Source organism: Augochlora pura, chromosome 5 (assembly GCF_028453695.1).
Source record: "Augochlora pura isolate Apur16 chromosome 5, APUR_v2.2.1, whole genome shotgun sequence".
Classification (NCBI taxonomy): domain Eukaryota; kingdom Metazoa; phylum Arthropoda; class Insecta; order Hymenoptera; family Halictidae; genus Augochlora; species Augochlora pura.
Genome location: NC_135776.1, coordinates 6,116,308 through 6,136,113, shown reverse-complemented (window position 1 = coordinate 6,136,113; position 19,806 = coordinate 6,116,308). Strand labels below are relative to the sequence as shown.

The 19,806-nt window shown below is 38.4% G+C and overlaps 1 protein-coding gene and 1 long non-coding RNA gene across 2 annotated transcripts in view; one reads left to right on the top strand and one right to left on the bottom strand.

Annotated features, from left to right (window-relative positions):
- Positions 1-19,806, top strand: part of LOC144469988 (uncharacterized) — a gene marked incomplete at its 3' end in the record, with an annotated part of 41,780 nt that overhangs the window by 19,790 nt on the left and 2,184 nt on the right. The window lies entirely within an intron of this gene.
- Positions 6,530-8,074, bottom strand: LOC144470233 (uncharacterized). The gene is made up of 3 exons (XR_013494087.1): positions 7,784-8,074; positions 7,385-7,535; positions 6,530-6,902 (listed from the first exon to the last, which is right to left on the bottom strand). It is a non-coding gene; the product is annotated as an uncharacterized LOC144470233 (long non-coding RNA).

Sequence of the window (19,806 nt, the reverse complement as noted above, 5' to 3'; positions counted from 1 at the left end):
GTACTTCGAAGCGCTTCGAAAATTTGTTGGAACATATAATCTCGTGAAGCATTTTATATTTCCTACGATTTTTCGAATCTTAAAATTTTATGAATTTGTCAAATGTAGAAAAGAACAGCTTCGAATTGTTTTCCATTTTCTAACAGAATGGTATCGTTGGAAGAAAAAGAACAATTAGATCAAGTGAAAGTAGATACTGCGCTCTTTGAAATTAGGCTTGGTGCATTCGGTGACGTGTTTCGGTTATTGTTCATTAAATTTCAAGTAATTGTCCGCCAGACCGTCCATTGTCTCGCATTTCTCCCGTTGCCTCGTTAGAGTAGACAGTGAGAAATCATTACTATTGATCGAATGTGTGAATCCAAGAAGGCACTACATACTTTTCTAACGTTCTGTTATAATGGACCTAATGAGCGCGCACTTTCGACGCGATGGTTTCGTTTAAAATGCAATTAGATCCGCGTCGGAATCTGCACACTCAATACCGCATGTCTTTGGCAAAGCATTTTTTCATACTGTTTTAGGAATCAGCGATTTTTACAACGATCCGACGAAATTAATTTTCAACAAGGTCACAGTTCATGTATGTCAGAGTTGCACAAAATTTGCAGCACGTTGATGAATAAAATGTGCAATTTATAGGAATCAAATCATAATTAATTTCATAACCACATTATATAGTGTAACCAAGTTGCAATTAATTTTGTATTAAATAGATTTCCCAGTCTAATGATAAATTCAGCAAAATTGAAGACTATATTGGATTCTCGAGCGTAAAAATCTCATCAAAGCTTTATGTCGTGCATAACATGAGAACTAAATTGGAATTCATTTCACAGCTGCATAAAATCCATAGCCTAATAACAAATTACGTCAAATTAAGAGTATATGGATTCTAGAGTACAAAAAAACTGTAGATTTTATGCAGTTACGGAAATAATTACAATTTCGTTCCTGCGTTTCGCACAGCATAAAACTTCGATGCGAAACGCAAGAACGAAATCGCAATTAATTCCGTAACTGCATAAAATCCGCAGTCTAATAATAAATGACACGTCATTAAAGACTGTAGCGGGTTCTCGAAAGCCCGAAACTCATCAAAGCGTTCCACCGCACGAGATCGTTCTCCATCGAAACAAAATCAGCGATACAGAACCGAGTGACGTCGAACATCGGGAGGGTGCAGCACATTGCGTAGTTGCATGCATTGTTCGCACAGGAAACGAGTTGTTGGCATTGAAAACTGTTCACGTGTCACGCCGCGCCATGGTTCACGAGTGGAACTTCGCCTAAGGTCAGCCGAGTTCGTCTCTGGCAATTCGCGCGTGCAATGATCGAGCCTTTTGTCTCTCGTTATCAACAACAACGCCGTTTTAATCACCTACAAAAATCTAAATTACGCTCGCGAAGGTCACAATCATGTTCGCAAATATCGTAATCGCGTTTACAGAGATCTTAATCGTGTTTACGAAGACCTGAATCACGATCGAAAAATCTGAATCATCTTTCAAAAATTTTAATTACGTTTTAAAAATTGTTCGACGCCCGCGATGCTGCAAGTACGGAGCCGTATGAATCGTTTCGTCTGTTTGTACAGGTGTTTTTCGGCAGCCAGACTGGAGAACTTTAAATAGATACACGATGTTTCAAAGACTGGCCCCCGCTGTAATACTTCATTTGTCTTTTGTAAACAGTGTACTGACTTATGCGTGTCTAGACTGTGGATCTTTGTGCCAAATAGAAAACGTTCAGTCTGTTGTAAGAAACAGAGGTCGAATGAAAATGCGTTTTTTTTTATTTAACGATTTGAATAAAGTACAGAGAAGGCTGCAACATTTTTGTACTTCTAGACTTTGTTCTCTACACTTTGCAACTTTGTCTAGCGATCTTTATCAGGGATACATAAAATTACAATATAATTGACTCATGGTAGGATTGTAATACAATGTAATTGAATTATTTCGTGATCATAATTTCTTGAGTAATTCGATTGTAATCCCGCGCCACTCTGATTTGCCGTAATAATATGCAGGAACGGAGACAACTTTCGAAGATTTCCCAGTGCGCCTTTCGAAGGCAAAAGCGGAGGATCCATCAGCTCTCACTTCGATCTATAAATCACAGTCACAGGTATATTACCGTCTCGAAATCGACAGGCTCGAACTACAATTATTTTTGCATCAGCACATGGTAGCACGGTAGACACTCGGTTCGATCGGTTTACGTTCTGCCAGCCAAGATAAGCCAGGATGCATATAGGTACATTATGTAGATATCAAATCTAGCAGCTCGAACGTTTCGGAACTCGTTTCGCCTTGTTATTAGACAAAGAATAAATAAACGCGCCGGCTATATATATATATATATATATATATATATATATATCATTAATCTGGGTTACCGGCGAAGACCGGGGAAGAATTGCTCAGATGAAAAATCAACAGATGAAATCTCAATAAAAAAAATCACAATGGTGAATCCTAAGGAATATTGCATAGGATAATTGAAGGAAAATTGTGAAGCTATATTGCAGAGGATAATCGCAAAGCAAAATTGTAAAGGAACATTGCCATGGATAATGACAAAGGAATTGTACGAAGTCAGATTACGAACATCAACTGCAAAGTAAAATTGCAAGCACCAATTCCAAAGAATATTATATACAGAAATATTGCAAAAGAAAATTATAAAGAAAAATTACAATGAAGATGTTCAAAGTAAAATTACAAAGAAAAATATCAAGAGATAGGTGCAAAATAAAAATCCCAAAGGTGAAATTTAAAGTATAATAACAAAAGGAAATATAAAGAAAATTCGCGAAGATAGCAGGGAACTATCGCAAAGGAAAGTTGCGAAGAAAAGAAGGGGAAGACGGTTGTTGCAGAAAAATCATGATGGAAAATTGCAAGGAGCTCGCCTCGCCGAGTTATTAGACAAAGAGTAAATAAACGCAGCGGCGATAAATATGAATAAACTGGGTTAGCGGCGGAGACCGGGGAAGAAAGTTCCGTTTGCCGGAGCACGCGCGTGCAACAGGAAAAGTAGACATCCTGTGCCGGGGACCAACCCTTCGACACACATCTGGCCCCGTTGCTTGACGAGCAGGACGTGTCCGACGCTTGTATAGTGTAAATACACGTCGGAGTGTTTATTAGTGGAAGACTAGGAGGTTTCACCGGGCACTTTCAGTGGTCGGTAAGAATGGTTTGCATTTCACTGGTGAAACTAAACGCGAACCGATCCGACGGCGACGTCCGACGGAATGTTACACCGAGAACGACAGTCGCTTTCCATCATATTCGGGCCTTTGTACTTGGCTAGGGCCCAGAAACCGCTGTGTCTTTGTCTGTCTTTGGGTACAGTAGAACCATTCATGCGCGTACGATAAGGAAACCGAACGATACTTTTAACACTAACAAGTCACTTCTTGTTAACTGTTAAGCTAAACAGTGAACATTGCTATCAATGGGATACTTTTGTTTTCGATAAAATAACAAAATTGAACGTCACGTAATTCTAGTCTGAAATATCCAAAAGATCAGTTCTTTTTTTCTGTCTCAGTTTTTCCTAGCTTTATGTGTGCTATTTTGAATTCTTTTAAAAAACGAAACAATTATAACTAATTTTAGAAATATCGTGACAGTCACATAGAAATCTCGCGCACAGTCGACGTTACGATGTATAAACCTGCAAAATGTAAAATTAATCGAGCTTACCATTTCGTAAATGAAAATGGTTAAAGAAGTGAATGATCTTGGTGGGGCAAGTTGAATTGTTGCTTAATGGAAATGTTCGGTCTTGGACGTCAACAGGTAATGAAGAAATTAGGGAACAATGAGTGCTGCATACCATTGCCGAATGCATTCCATATTAGAAAAAGCCGGAATAATGACCAGAGCCTGACAGGCTTCACTCAGAATTTCTATTGTTACGCGTGTGCATATTCACGATTTAATTTCGTTCCGCGCACGTGCATTCGCGCTATAATAGCTCTCTCTCTCTCTCTCTCTCTCTCTCTCTCTCTTTCTTTCTCCCTCTCTCATGTCCCATAAGTTTTAAAGCGCAGTAATTGATAAACCAGGTCTGCCAGACGACGACCCCTTGAGGCCTCCATTATTTAGATTGAGAGGCTTTTAATTACCGTACAAGATTCCGTTTCGCCGGTGCTCGAGGATGCTTGAGAGATTGTTCGGAACTAAATCGAATTCTATTTTTTCCTCAATGAGAAACGCAGAGTCCAAACGCGTATCAATTTCCACAGGATTTCTCTGTCCTGTGACTCACCATTGCGTTTCAGTCGACTTTCAATACTGTGAGCAGACTGCCGGATTATACGAATTTGTGACGGGAACCACTTACGGTCTTTTGGAATTTCTGTTATAAATTTGAATTATAATATTCTTTTTTAGTTTAGCAATATCGCTAATATTATACAAATTTCGCTCGGAATGTTTCACTTCAATAATTTCGTTATTCTACAAATCGAAGTAAAACCATCTGCTTCGGAAATGTTTAAGAACAGTCTTCAAGGAAGCGCCATAAGGGAAATACATTTTTAATAGTTCTCAGACCAGGATACCGCTTTAACGGAACAGCCTGCTCGGCTCATTCTATTTTGGTAATTACGGAAAGATGACCACGTCGAAAATGTTGAACTCGGCCGTAAAAAGCGCTAATGCGTCGGTTCGTTAATCGCGCGGACGGACTTCCGTCTATTGAATCGTCGGTCATCGTTTAATGACACCTGATGGCCAACACACTTTCGAAAAATGAATTTCGCAACGCACCCCGTAATGAGTTTGCGTAGACACCGGCGGCACCGCGATGCCGTGCAATTGAATTTCTACTTTCGAGTTAACGTCGTCGTTCGAGTCGATTTACCGTTGATAGGGGAAACGATAGCTTCGGTTGGGCGTGTTACAAATGCCGATAGTTTACGAACCGGCAGCGCGCGTTATGTGCTACGAGCATGATTTTTCAGATTATTTACGATTTCGGAGATGCGTATTAAAAAAGATATTCAGTGCAGAGAAGAAAGTTCTGGTCGGAGCACTGTTACAGTTCCCTCGCAGCGTTCGAATGGTTCGGTATGAAAATGTATTTATTTATTTTAAATGTAAAAATAAATTATACGGTCGTAGGTGATAATAGTATAGAAATAGAGAAACGTGGAAATATCGGGAAAATTGAAACGCTTTCGCTGGTTGGCGTGTTGAAATTTTCGAAGACATTAAATTCTGTCCTAGACACCTGCGGTTCTCCACTTTCTCGTTCACCGAGACAGAAAAGCAACACGAAAACCTATCAATATTTGACATACTTCTGCTCGCAAAAATACCGAACCGCAATTCTTCGGCGGGGAGACCACCGGAACCAAGCAGAGAACTGGTCGCAGAAGAAACTTAACGATTTGCGGTTTTCCAAGCATTTCTCGGTCGTTCCCGAATTTTTACAACGAGATATTTGCATTTGTAGCTTAGCAAAGTTGTTTGCAATTAACGTGTTGTCATGATCAGCATAAGCACATATTTAGAGGATGAAGCTGCTACTTTCACATTCATAATTTTTCTCAAAAAATTCTCCTGCTATAAGCAATGAATGAAAATGATTATATTTTGCTGTATTTGTTTAATCATTGCTTTTGTTACTATTTTTTCTATTTCCTAATATGTCATATAATGTCAGCTATACTAAAATTGAAATTGCAATGAAAAATTGTCTTTAATTTGTGTAAAATATTTCATCCATAAAGTATAATTATAAAATGTACATTAATTATTAATTTCATTTGATTTCCGCAACGATCGATCATTATACTTCAGAAGCATGTTAACAGTAAACTAATTAATGAGAGAATGGTAAAAGCAATTAAAAGTAGTACCACTATGAAGCAGTTAAAGTCATCAACCGATTCGGCTTTCGCTGATTCAAGATTATTTTACATGAAGATCCGTAGTTTATTGATCATTCTTTTCGAGAGACACGTAATTTGGTCCACGAATTTGGGCCGCAGACAGCGGCTCGACGTATTTAGCTCGTAGACATTTTCATCTGGTTAAAAGGCTATTTCTATCTGACAAAACGTCGCGGATTTCTGTACAATTGAGAACTCGGTGACTCATATAGCAGCAAAACGAAAAAGCACTTCCTCTTCTGTGTTTCACTGTGCATATACATATATCTGATAGCAATGTCTACCTCTCCGGGATTTTCTCTCTTCGATTGGCACGATTACGAGCTGGAACAAATCAACTTTTAGTAGGAAGTCGTATCGTATAATAAGAAACGAATGACCGACCTGTGCGTAAGATTAACGTGATTCATACTCTCGTTTCACAATTTCTTATCTAACAATACGGAAAGACTAAATTGGAATATCTATGATAACCGGGTAACCGATCTTCGCCGTCTCTTTGATCGAGAGGAAATAATGCAGCAACAACTAGACTAAACAGAAATATAAAATTGCGGACACGTGAAATTAAATTGATAATTATTGTAAAAAGTTTTAATAAATCTTGTGAGTAAATTTAATTATTATATCGTAAAAAGACTGACTAAAAGTTTCCTTAAAAAATATCGATGCTCGCAGCCACGGTGGCCGAGGACACGTTGAATAATTCGACGTAACGAGCTATTGCACAATAGTGTAAATAATCGAGACAATTTGTTCAGTCTTCGCATCGACGACGACGCAGAAAATCTCCGTATTGCCGTCGAATGAGAAATTCCCAGTGCGACCGCAAAAGCTGTCTGAATTTTTCCGGAATTCGCCGCTGTTCCACGCCCCGTTGAACGGCCTTGATTTCATTTCGCAGCCAATTCGATAGGAAAAAAGCGTCATTTTTATCGATAACCTTCGCTCGGAGTCTCACTGACTCACTATCCGGTTCTCTTGCTACCTGTCGAATCAAATGTCAGATCGTTTTTACCTTCGACCAGCAGCGGCTTGAGGTGAGGACAGAAATAGTTTCGATTACTGAAACATCTTGCTGAATTTTCGCGCTCGGGAATGCACCGTGCGCGGGCTCGGGCATGTTAAAACACTGTACAATCGTTCACCATAAGGAGAAGAATGTTGATAAGAATATGATAAGAATGTAATTATTCTATGGATTTCGAAAAATTATAAAGTCACTGTGAATCGCATGTGAGAAATGCAGAAATGTATAAGTCATGTGAAAATTATCAGACGGAGAAAAAGATATCGTTGATTTCGAATGATTCAGTAGACATAATTATCGAACGACTGCAATGATGTTGTAGATTAAAGTAAGAGAATTTATTTTACTATATGCACAGCTCCCGAAGAATCGCTTTGTACGGTAAATTTTCGAGGAAAGCGGGTTTATCCAATTGTACTGTAGCGATTATGTAATTCTACCTTCTGTTAATGCCTAATTTGCATCGGCAGTACGGAAGTGCGAAGGCCTAAGACCATGGTGTTGTTGCGAAACTGGTTTTCTCTCGGCAAGATCAAGGTCCTCCATAGATCAATCGTTGGATTTCGAGGTTGTTCAGCAACCACGAATATGCTATAAAGTATTGTCAGAAAAACGTGTAATTAAAATTGCAAAATTTATCTACCGATCGTAGAAACATTTGAACGGCTCTGAATACGATCAGCATAAATCCATTAATATTAAAATCCAGTTAAATAAGAATATAAATATAAAATTTCCAGTTAAATTTCAATCAAAAATGTACTAAAATTTTAATTTCTCTATCAAAGACATATTTAAATTCCTTTAATCTTTCTGCTGTTTTCAATTGCAACGCCTACACAATTTTCCCATAAACACGTACAATCCATAGTCTATTAATTCCGTACGGGCAAAACTATCTTCCGGTTCGTACGTGTATCAGAAAACCATACTACCGGGTGCAAAAAAGGTGGGGAGAACGGGAACATTTGTTGCACGGTGTTATCAATTTCGCCGACTTGGTCGAACGTGGTTTTGCAACATCGGATTCTGGCGGATTCTATCGCGGTACGAGCTGGATCGAATGGGTAATGCAACGTTACAGATCGTTTGCACTTCGTTTGCACGGAAACGAACCACTGTTTCAGCCGTTCGCGTTACAAGGCTGCGCCGACTGGCAAAACCGTGGCATTTGCACGCGGAAACCGGTGCGGTGTGTGTGTGTGTGTGCGTGTGTGTCGGCGTATGCACTTCTTGCGATCCCGATGCAACGTGTGTTGTTTCACTAAATCACTGTGATAGAGGTCACGCGTGCGCAGTCCTCGTGGAAATATATTTTTCGCGGGACGACTGATTGCCTACTTGCCGACCCATTGTTCTAAGGATGACCGATTATTATCTGTCGCTTAAGAGCGACTTGTTTCTCTCTCGTGCGGTTGTTTGCTATGGGAATTTTAATTACTGCACCATGTTGCGACGTTTTAGAGCCTCTCGAATCATTACATATTTGTATTGTTCCTTAATTTTGATACGACAGCTTAACTTCTTCTAATTGAGGAAGTATATTGATCTAGTACCGTTGTTTTTAGGTCTTTGGGACTTTTTTATAAAGAAAGGATTGACTATTTTTTATTGGCTTTTTGTAGATCGTTTGACCAGTGTTTGAGCTGCAATATATATTTTTTTAAATGAGAATATTCAAAATCTGTTCAGTTGCATTTTTTTACAAGAAGGACATTGTATTAAATATATAAATCGACGCTAGCGTTCACAGTGAAAAAGTATTTCCTGTAATTACGATATTTCCCGTGTAATTGGCAAAACAATATGCTTTGTAAAACTTCAAATGACCTGGCGCATTTCGATGTTAATTAATGGCACGCCTTGGAAGTGACTTGCAGCGATTAAAAAGTAACAAAATAATTGGACAACAGACCGTAATAAACAGCAAGAACATTCGCAAACTGTAATTACGATCAAACTGAAAACTGTATATTAAATTCAATACTCATTAGGAATAAATTGCGGATTTTATGCGTATATGACAGAAATGAATATATCATTAAAATAATAATCCTTGAATCTTCTATTACATTCAATTTATTAAAATATTCAAGAGATGAAATAAATATTTATTTAATTTCTGTTTCTTATGAATGTTTCACGTCTCGCATGAAGGTCTTGCGACTGTTACAGTAAATTTTTACTTTACTATTTTTAATAGACTGTACATTTAGTTACTAGATTAAATGCATCTCTGTGAACGAACGAAATGAAAATGTATACGACGACATTATAGTAGTTGTTCGCGAAAAATACGTTCGATTCGAGGACAATATCTTCGCCGTATTAAAAAGAAGCGCCAATGAAACGAGTAGATCGCACGACCCACTTATGTCGAACCTTGTTAGTAAAGAGGACATGCTTGACTTATGCGTGCTGCTACATTGTGTGGTGCATCGTAATTTATACGCGTCGCAAAGAATGGTGGTCTCAGCTTGCAACGTTGAATCAGTACGGATCCCTGTTTTATATCGGTACACGAATCGCTCTTTTGTATCAGCAGCATGAATCGCAATTTTATATCAGCATTATCAACAGAAAAGCCCGCTGTTGCTCCAACAAACAATATGTCTTTTTCATTCACGCAATCCCCTTAATTTAATTATCATTTTCAAAAGTATCGAAAAGTTCGTTCAAGAGAAATAATCGAACTCGGCAAACAATTTTTAATTGATATTTATAATTCCTATTTTAAATTCAAATTTCAATCTAAAGTTGAGCTTTTTCACCTTAAAATTTAAATGAATATTTTAGGATAATATTACCAATTAATATTTCAAATGAATATTTCCAAGGATGCTGTAAGCCCCTACGGAAATAACAGCGTTAATTAATTCATTTATGTTACGTGAACGACCTTCGTAATGCAAATTGGATTGATACAATAGTAAAATATTGAAATTTACGATAATGCGAAACCCTCGATGATACGACTTGCAGTTTCCCAACACGCATCGGAACGGAAATAGGCAGTTCCGTCGAAAACCGCGATACGATGCCTAACTATTTACGGCAGTAGTTATTACAGCTCGCACTAGGAAACAAGTTCTACGATGAAAAATTTCACGTTAAGTGCTTTTACTTTTTCCTCGATGAGGCCTACCAGCTTTCTTTTCCGCGAGCAATGGAAACCGCCCAATCCGGATAATTAGCTTTTCGTAATTAAGAAAAGATCTTTTGAACAAAAACCGTCTCTCTCCACCGTTCTCGCGTGGTTTTGCAATAACTCGGTTTAAGAGAAACACATTTCTCTTAAATGAAGACACTATCGAAGGTAGGCCGCTCATACTTAAGCTGATTACTGTGACATTCTAAAGTTAGGTAAGAAAAGAAAACCGTACGATTTCTTCTTTTGCAATTATCACGTACTGCTGCAGAAACGACGATTGGAATCCTTTCTTCTGGTTGTCGTTTATAAATTAATTTTCTAAGAAAATTTTATTTATTAATATTAAGTTCCATTGGATATGAAACGTAGGAAAATCCTTTCGTCATCAAGCGATTTTTCCAGGTATAGTTAGAGGTTACTTTAAATTATTGCACGTTGTACTATGCATTATTAAAATGACAATTGTATTTTTATCACAGTAATGCAGATAAGAAAATGGAACACTTTTAATATAAACAGTTTTAAGTACACGATAATACAAATTGCGATACATTACATTGCTAATAAATTGTTTCGGAACAGAAACATTATTTTATCTGTGCTGCATAGCGTCTGATACTATACTTCAGATAAGAATAACATGTGAAAGTGTATAATAAATTATAATATTAGTTATAGTTCGATAAAAGTGTAAGATAACATAGCTTAATGAAAGTATAATATTCGATTCGATAGTTTTGATAGTACGTATAATAACACTATTTTAACTAAACTGCATTGCATCTGATATGATAATTCAGATAAAAATAGCATATAAATGTGTATTACAAGTTATAACGTATAATAGCAGCTTCGTTAATCCTTGATAGTGTGAAGCAGGAAGCCGGGCATCACATTCACGATAACGGTTGGACCTCCCAATAGAAAACATCGCCCGTGCGAAGCAGAAGCCGGGCATCATTCCCAAAACAAACGTTCGGACCTCCTGGAAATCCCCACTAGAAAACATCGCTCCACTCCATAACAATATGTATACAAACCCGCGACTCCATCAATAAAAGTTCAGTTCTGTCAGTACCAGAATTAATCTCTGTATTTTTTAAACTCCGTTAAGTATGTTATACAATTAGTGTCTCCGCGGTATAGTTAATAAATTAATAAATTAATAATTAATTTGCTAATTTCCTCCGTTGCGTCCCGTAACAATAGCGTACGAAAGATTCCACTTTTAATTTTGCTGAGCTGTGGTTGTGCCAGCAACGAAGCATTTACTATGTGAAGTGCATCGCTATCGAATGCACGGTATGCACTTGCCTTCCTCAATAGATAACTATCCCGAGGCTATAATAATCGACTTTCATTCACTGTTCCACGATGTTTCTAAGGAACTATCCCCTTTACGTGACCACATAGTCGGTTGCACTGCCATTCGGTGCAATTGCCAATGCATTCGATGCAATTACCTAGCTATTCTTCTCCAACGCCGTAAAAATCAATACAAAATTAGTCGTACAGTTCACAGAACTATGAATATTCCCGCTATTATTTCTCCCTAGGATCATTGTCCTTAGGAAAGTCGGAAGGATAGCTTGAGAGCATTAATTTTACAATTTCAACGTTAATTTATCTTAATTATATCTTATATATGCGTATACTTCTCATTCTAGGAAGAGTTGGAAATCATTTTCAATTCATATTTCAAATTTATAGTTTAAGATATTTTAAATTAATATTTGAAGTTAATATTTAAAATTAATATTTGAAGTTAATATTTAAAATTAATATTTGAAGTTAATATTTAAAATTAATATTTGAAGTTAATATTTAAAATTAATATTTCTATTTAATAATTGTCTTTAATATTTGTCTCAAATTTTTTATTGTTTTAATGGACAATGCATTCGATGCACCTATCATACTTTGTCGACACTACAAAAGCGAATATAAAATGAGTTACACGGTTCTCAGAACTATAAATATTCTCGCTTTTCTTGCAGGCAAGTTGCATTTTCCTTCGAAAAGTCTGATGGAAAGCTTGAAAACATGCAGGCCACAGGCTGATCGCTTCTTCCGCACTTTCTGCCGACAAAAACCGAACCGAGTCCAATCGTTCTCTTGCTTAAAGATGCGTTGCGAAGCATCACGCGCAGATTACGTCCGCATGATTAATCAAGTCAGTGTCTAATGCGTTCGAGACCGTGTTATCTAACGATCGTTACGGAAACACCGGCAAGATCGAGCCGGAAGATTTGAAACTGGTGCCGGAGCCGAGAGCATGCCTCGTCAGAATTCGCAACAAAGCAAAACACGAACGCCGTATGTTGCATCCAGACTCGGGTAAAAATGTTTAAAGTAACATTGGAAATAGTTGATGAAATACTCTTGTCTGTATGAAGTAATAGTTCAAGATTTATTTGACGTCATATAGATAAGTGTATGTCTTGATAACGAATAGTTGTGTACGTTATGACGAAGAAAATTATTGATTACAATGGCATTTTCTTAAGATATACTGGAAATAGTTATTTGTAATAGTATTTCGTGTGTCCAAATTTCTATGAATTATTTGAAATTTTGTTCAAGTGCAAGCACAAACGTTACAAACATATACATAATATACGTAAAATTAATCATTTCAAAGGAAGCATATGCAATATGCATGGTTGAAAGAAATAGTACTTGCTGCTATTTGCATTTCTCGGTTGGAATATTTTTACCCAGCTGTGGTTGCATCCCTGCTTCAGTGCACATCTCGTATCAGTGATTGCTGCCACTCTCGAGAACTGTATCGATCTTCCTAGATAGATCGTATCTATCGTGCTTAATCATCATCTCCTTGTCGTCCATCATTTCCTCTCGTCTTTCTTGCTTATTCCCTTATTTTTTGACCGCGGTATGCAATCTTATAAAACGAACATTTCTTTTATAATTTTCCGTGATTATTCAATAAAGAATTGTTCGAATAAATAAATAGATAGAATAATGAATAAAGTGTGGATATGTTTTGTTGCCTATCACAAGAAGTAAAATATTCATCTAAAGCGTATTCGTTCGGATAATTACCATAAATAGTATTCGAAACAATTTGAATAATGGCCAACTTTAATTACAAAACATGACATGGTCCACGATTTCGAAACAAGAATGAACGATACTTGGCTATACTTTCTCAACAGATAATTCAACGAAAGAAGTTCAGTTGGCAGTCGAAGCAGGATCCGCAACGTTCCATTTTCTCCATTCTTTTCAAATCCTTATCACTCTGTTCTCTTTCGCTCTCGTCTCTTTTTATTTGTTCCTGCTTTCTAACTTTCTTTTCGCCGACGTAAAATATTTCCTCGTAGCCCCGGACTTATCACGCGGCTGCACAGAACACAAGCCGCGTTAAATCGCGAACACGTACACGTTATCAGGAACAATCGGGCCTATCGCGGGCCGGGGGATTAATAAAGACGAGCGGGGGTCTACGAAGTTCTTCCGTATCGAGAGTTTCTTCGGGATCGCCAGCGCGAGGGATCGACGTTCGTTTCCAGATCGTTGACCCTTCACGCGGTGAAAATTCTTCTCGGCGTTCGCTCGACGCCCACCCCGAATGATTTATATGGATTATAAATCGGCGCGCGGCTCCCTATATCATCTCGCCGCGACCGAAACGCGATGCCAAGTCAAACTCGTCAATTTTCGACCCACGGGCCGCCTGCAATCATTGTGCTCCAGGAACTAGGAATATTGCATATATAGGGTGTTCGTAATTGCTGAAGTCGTTAAACCATTGTATCGGTTAACAGATTAGAATTTTTCACGGTGTTGTACTTACAACGAGACTCGCGGTCTTCGTACACGACACGTTTCCTGGTTAGCACGGTCGAGAGTGATGTAGGCCATGGAAGTAATTGTTCAAGATAATTACAGTGTATCCTCGACGCCCGTAAGGAAAGTGGAATTTATTAGTAATTCAATCGGAACACGTGTTCCAAATCCAGCTGTTCCCAATCTGGACGGTGTTTAGGCGAATCTGTACGGAGTTTAGGAGAATTTGTGTGAAATTTTGGCGAATTCTGGCAATAATCGAATGCCGATGCAATTTAATGGCAAGACCACGTCCAATCAAGTTCTCTCTTAGACGACGATTATCGGAAGTAATTGGAGACGAAGTTGGGACATTTAATACCGTTGTTAAATAATGCATAGGGTGGTTCGTTTGAAACGGACCACGTAATTGTGTTTTTTCGGATTGGAATGTGATTTGTCGTTTATCGAGGTTCGTGATTTGGCGTTGAAATGGTGCAATGTGTTTTTCCTAATTATTATTAGAATATCCTCTATAGTGCAGAAAATAATAAATTATGAAACTGACAAAATGCTGAGACAAAGGTAGACAAAGACCTCAAAGTAGAAACAATTGAAAATAAGATTGAAATAAAAAACAAATGGTTCGCAGAGAGGAACTAAATCAAGTTAGCGCACAATGTTGCAAACATGAGATTACAAAGTAGGCAATTCGAGCTAAAATTGTTGGAAAAAAAAACAGAGCAACGGAAAGTTATACTGCCTGTACATGGCAGAGGAACTAAGGTAACAACCAAAACCGAACAAACCGAAATTAACGACCGCGGATCCGCGGATGCAACAATTTCTAACCAGCGTCTGTGAACTAACGACGTACCGAGTGTGTCGTCCCTTCGCAATAAAGACTATCGTCTGGTCCGGCCGCGTCCCGGTTGTCCTTTTCTCCGTTTTATCATCACAAAGTGGAGAGATAACCGCGGCCGCGGAGACGTCGGAACGGGTTTTGCTCTCGGCCCGGCCCGAGTTAGGCCCGCGACAGTAGGAAGAGGCGGGAGGAGCAAGGGGGGAGGAGGAGGGCTCGTTTGCATTCACACTGTGCTAGTAGATCGGCGATCGCCTAATAAAGCGAGGCGACGGACGTTTCGCTACGCTTTGACCGGCCTTTTACGCGCCCCGCCATCTCGCCGAGTAATTCGAGCGTTAATGAGAAAAAGAGAAACTTAACCGCGAGAGAGAGAGAGAACCCTCGCCGGTGCATCGGTGCTGCCTGCATCGGTTGCCGCGGCGGCGCACGTAGGAGTCTTGCACCGGGGCAGCTTGTTAGGCGAAAATTAAAGAAATTCCACGCATTATATTTCAGGCGGTTTATTTGTCCGCTGATAGCGCCGGGAGAGGAGAGAATGCCGGAGTGCCGAGTTGGAAGCTGCTTAAAGACCGCGGTTTACCGTGACCGCTTCGCGTACCTTCTACCATGGCTTATGTAAAATTTCGAGTAAACGATCGGCCCTGGAAAAACGCGCATTTTTCGACGGGTTTCCACGAGTTTATGGGGTCGTTATCGGCTCTTAGGCGTGCGCGATCGGAGCGGGGTTCGGCATTGTTCGAATCAAATTTTATTCGAATACGTTGGAATATTTATCGAATAAAATTTTATTCGAAATACCGTAAGAGGAAGAATTGATTCGAAGTATTTTCGGAATAAAATTGAATTCTAAGAATTTATCCGAAATGTACGTTCCTCGATTAAAATTTCATTCGCACAATTTAATGGAAATATTCTTGTACAATAGATTACAAATATAGTAGCGAACAATGGATCATGAATATAACAACGGATGAACCGGTTAGTTTATGAATAAAACACCGAACGAACGATAAATTATAAATACAACATTGGACGGTAGTCCGCGAATAATCTGTAGATTAATTAAATTTAAAAGCGCAATAATTTTTCATTTATTGTCAGCGTTCGAATATGTTAAATTAATGAGCAGCTTTTTTTTTATCAGAAGGTATCTTATCGCAGCGATAGCTCGCTGTGACTTATCTCGAAAAATTCTTCGCTTTTATCTTCTCGATTGAACAATGAATTTTAGGTTTTGCAACATGTTGGAATTGTTTTATAAAAATGAAACATTGATTATCGATTACGACGGTGTTTTTCTATATTGCATGCTTCGAAAGAGACTGTTATTGGACGCGGATAATAGGAGAATCTCTGTTTAAATTCGCTCGGCGACTAGTTTAATTAAATGGCGCAGATCTAGTGTTACCAGTACAATCGCGCACCGTATATTTCTCGATGAAATTCGATCGCGTGTATCGTTTTGCGTTTTGTATGTTCTTCGGAACGCTGGACACCGTCCTTCTTCAAAGACAAACGGATAAATTTCATTTCAATAGCACGATTCATACTCATTTGATGATGGGTAGATGCAACAGAATTCTTAATGCGTAAAGTATTAATTTGCGAAATTTTCAGTTTGGTTTCCACTGCTACACAAAAGATTACATCGATGCAATAGGATCTTTAGTGCACAAAGTAAAAATTTGTCGAGTAAAAAAAAAACAATGTTTACTTATTTCTGTAAATTCGTATACAAATATATATTGCACTAATGTATTGAAAGTATTTATAAATTAATATAGATGCAAGTGCAGCCTTGATGCACAAAATAAAGATTTGTTAAGTATTTCGTATTAATAAAAATTAAATTAAACAGTAATTTACGAATGATAATAGAATGAAAATAGCATTCAGTGATAATAGCATCTAATGATAACAGAATTTTATCTATAATAGTATCTTGTAATAATAGCATTTAGCGACAATAGCACCTAACGGTAATTGTATCCAGTGATTATAGAGTCTAACGATAATACGATCTGCTAATAATTGCTTAATCTAGTGGCCCCCCGCGAAACGTTAATTTCCTCTGGATTCGTCAAACGGATTCTCAATGAATCGGCAATAGTCTGCGCCGCGGTCGAAGTCTAAAAAAGAAAATGACAATCGTACATCCTGCGGAAGCGGATGCTCGTCGGCACGCTTCGCTGACCTCTTCAACCTTCCACTCCTCTCGTTTCTTTCCCCACCTGTGCATTGGTACATCATTGTAAAAAGTGGCATAATGGAATTTTGTTGCACTACATAAACGTCTCCATACGCATCGGCCGCAACGATGTAGCTTAACGACCCGGAAAACGGATTTACTCTGACCACTTTCCATCTGTGCCTCCAATGTGAAATCAAAAATTCCCATCTTGCTTTATTGTCTTCCGTAAGTTCAGCGACTCTTGTGGTTTACGTGCCGGTAACCACCTGTGCACCACGTACTCCAACTTCGTGGACAGTTTTATAAAGAATTATATCACAACTTCCATGCTGTAGATTTTGTAGCAGTGCATTTTTCGAACAGTTAAAATAGTGATCTTTGGCCCTGCATAATTTTGAAATAATGCATTTTTGAAACAGAATATTTTCAAACGTCAATATTTCAAAATAGTGAATTTTGAAACTGTTAATTTTAAAATAATGAATTTTGAAACTGTTAATTTTAAAATAATGAATTTTGAAACTGTTAATTTTAAAATAACGAATTTTATAATCAATCAATTTTTAGAACAGTAAAATCTTGAAACAGTAAAAGTTTTTAAACAAATGTACAAATTCGAAGAGGGACTGGTATATTTCTATGTCCACAAAATGTTCCCTTTTTCCTTATCGCTTTTAACGGTAATTTTAACGATACCTTCAACCCAACATACTATTAACATGACAGCTTAACCTGAAATAATCTAGAGCACATGCATATGCTGCATTTTCAATTCTCATTAGCACAAAAACATCAGAACGCACCAATAATTTTACGATCCATCGTATCTCATATGTTAAAGGTTACAAACGTAATCAGTTTTAATATTCGCGTGATCTAGATTCTAAAAATTTCATTAAAATCGATCGATAAAAAACAAATGCCAGTCGCCGAACGACGGAATTTATGAATAATTTTTTAATACGTTCTCAAGCTAAAGCTCCTTCAAATATATATAAAAAAAGTAATTAACTTTTACTTATTTCAAATAAAATATTATTTTATTTCATAATTATTTGATATAATTACACGATATAATAAGGTCAGAAAAGATGCCTTCGGTTGAAATATTTCCGCGTGGCGTACGGTTCAAACGCGTGTTCAAACGATTCCGCAAAAGCGGCGTAATGTTTACACGGAGGTCGTGCCCTGAAATATCGCCAGACCGAAAAAGAAAATCAATCGTGTGCACGATTGCATCGCGGTTGCACCCCTTGTGTGCACCATGTGCGCGTGCCTTGGCCGGCCATATGCGCCCGCTGTCGATCCTATTGGTTCGTTCACCACTTCCGTGGACAAGTTCATTTACGTATCGCGAGCCAAACTGGCGCGTTGAACCTCGTACCACATTGTTCTATTCTCGTAACTTCCCCCCCTCTTCTCCCCTCCCCCGTTTATTATTGTGCCGTTGTTTTAGCCCGACGCATAGCGTCGCACAGTTGTCCGGAAAGCGGTAATTTCTGGCCAAAATTTCATCTTTTGACTTTTACAATATAATATCTATAATATTTGAAATATTTCGTACTTTGTAGCCTCGATAGGTTCTCTTTTCAAAGGGAAAACACAATTTCGTTAAACGTAAAAATTGAAAAATCAATTTTTGGCTGTTGTTTGCAAATTTACTTATATATGTATATGTTACACGTTATGATGTAACGTTAAAATAATTTTGGACCCAATAACCCAGTCTCGAGCCTATTGCGCGTCACCGGAATCGCCTCGATCGTCGTGGTTGAGCACCGTTCCGCGATGTGTCGACGTTTCATCAATTAATCGGACGTTCGAAGTGGCCGCGATTACCTCCGGACAGTCCCGAGAAAAATCGTACAAGGGCTGAATCGTAATTGAAAGCGATCGAGGCGCTTGAACCGCGGTGACCTTTCGGGACGATCGATCCTTCCGGTTCGCCTTTTCCGGTCAGGCGAAATATCCGTTTCGACGCGTGTGTGATTCGGGTACCTTGGCACAGCTGTCGGTTTTATGAAAAACAATGCTGCTTTGTGACAGTTTTTTTCCCCTGCTTCACAATTTATTTTCAAGAAAAGTGGTACAATGAAATTAAGACAATAATTTAAACAATATGCCGAGGCTCTTTTAGAATTGCATTCATTAATATTTTTTCAGCTATTTGTTAAAGTCAGCCAGTTTTTCTATGAACTTGATATCAAACTTAATTTGTCGATCAGTGAAGTCGTTATTATTATTATTATTATTATTATTGAGATTTATCTGGGCCCAAATGCATCCGAGTCTCGTTCACCGTGCGTTCTGTGGATCGTTACCATTTCTTAGTAATTATTGGCGGCAACATTATCATGGGGGACTCGCGTTTCGTGGATTCCCAGATCTTTCCACCGTGAATGGTAGCAGAATTAGCAGGATGAGAATGACACGCGAACCTGCAGCTAGCAATTCAATTCCCGTTACGACGAAAGAATAACGTATTGCACGGTAATCTCCAGCCATCTCACAATTTACTACGTTTTCGCCGTTATTAAGACCGGAGCCGTCTGACTCCTCCGGGTACCGTTCCATGTTAAACAAGAAACCTATATTTCTTTTTTACGGATCCCAACATTATTCTGCGGCGGAGAGCGCCTCGCCGGTACAAGATCAAGCTGCGCCGTGTTTTCTACCTTCTCGAGACGGTCGGAGAGAATTCGCCATTTCCGACGGTTTCGTTCGCGAAGTTCTGAAAACGGTGTGTTCCGATTACCGAGACTTATCGTTACAGGAAACGTCGGCGAACAATTTAAGCAATTATATCGCCGACGTTGAGTAAATGAATTCTTCGCGAATTTCGACGTTGAAAAATGAATTGACGCAA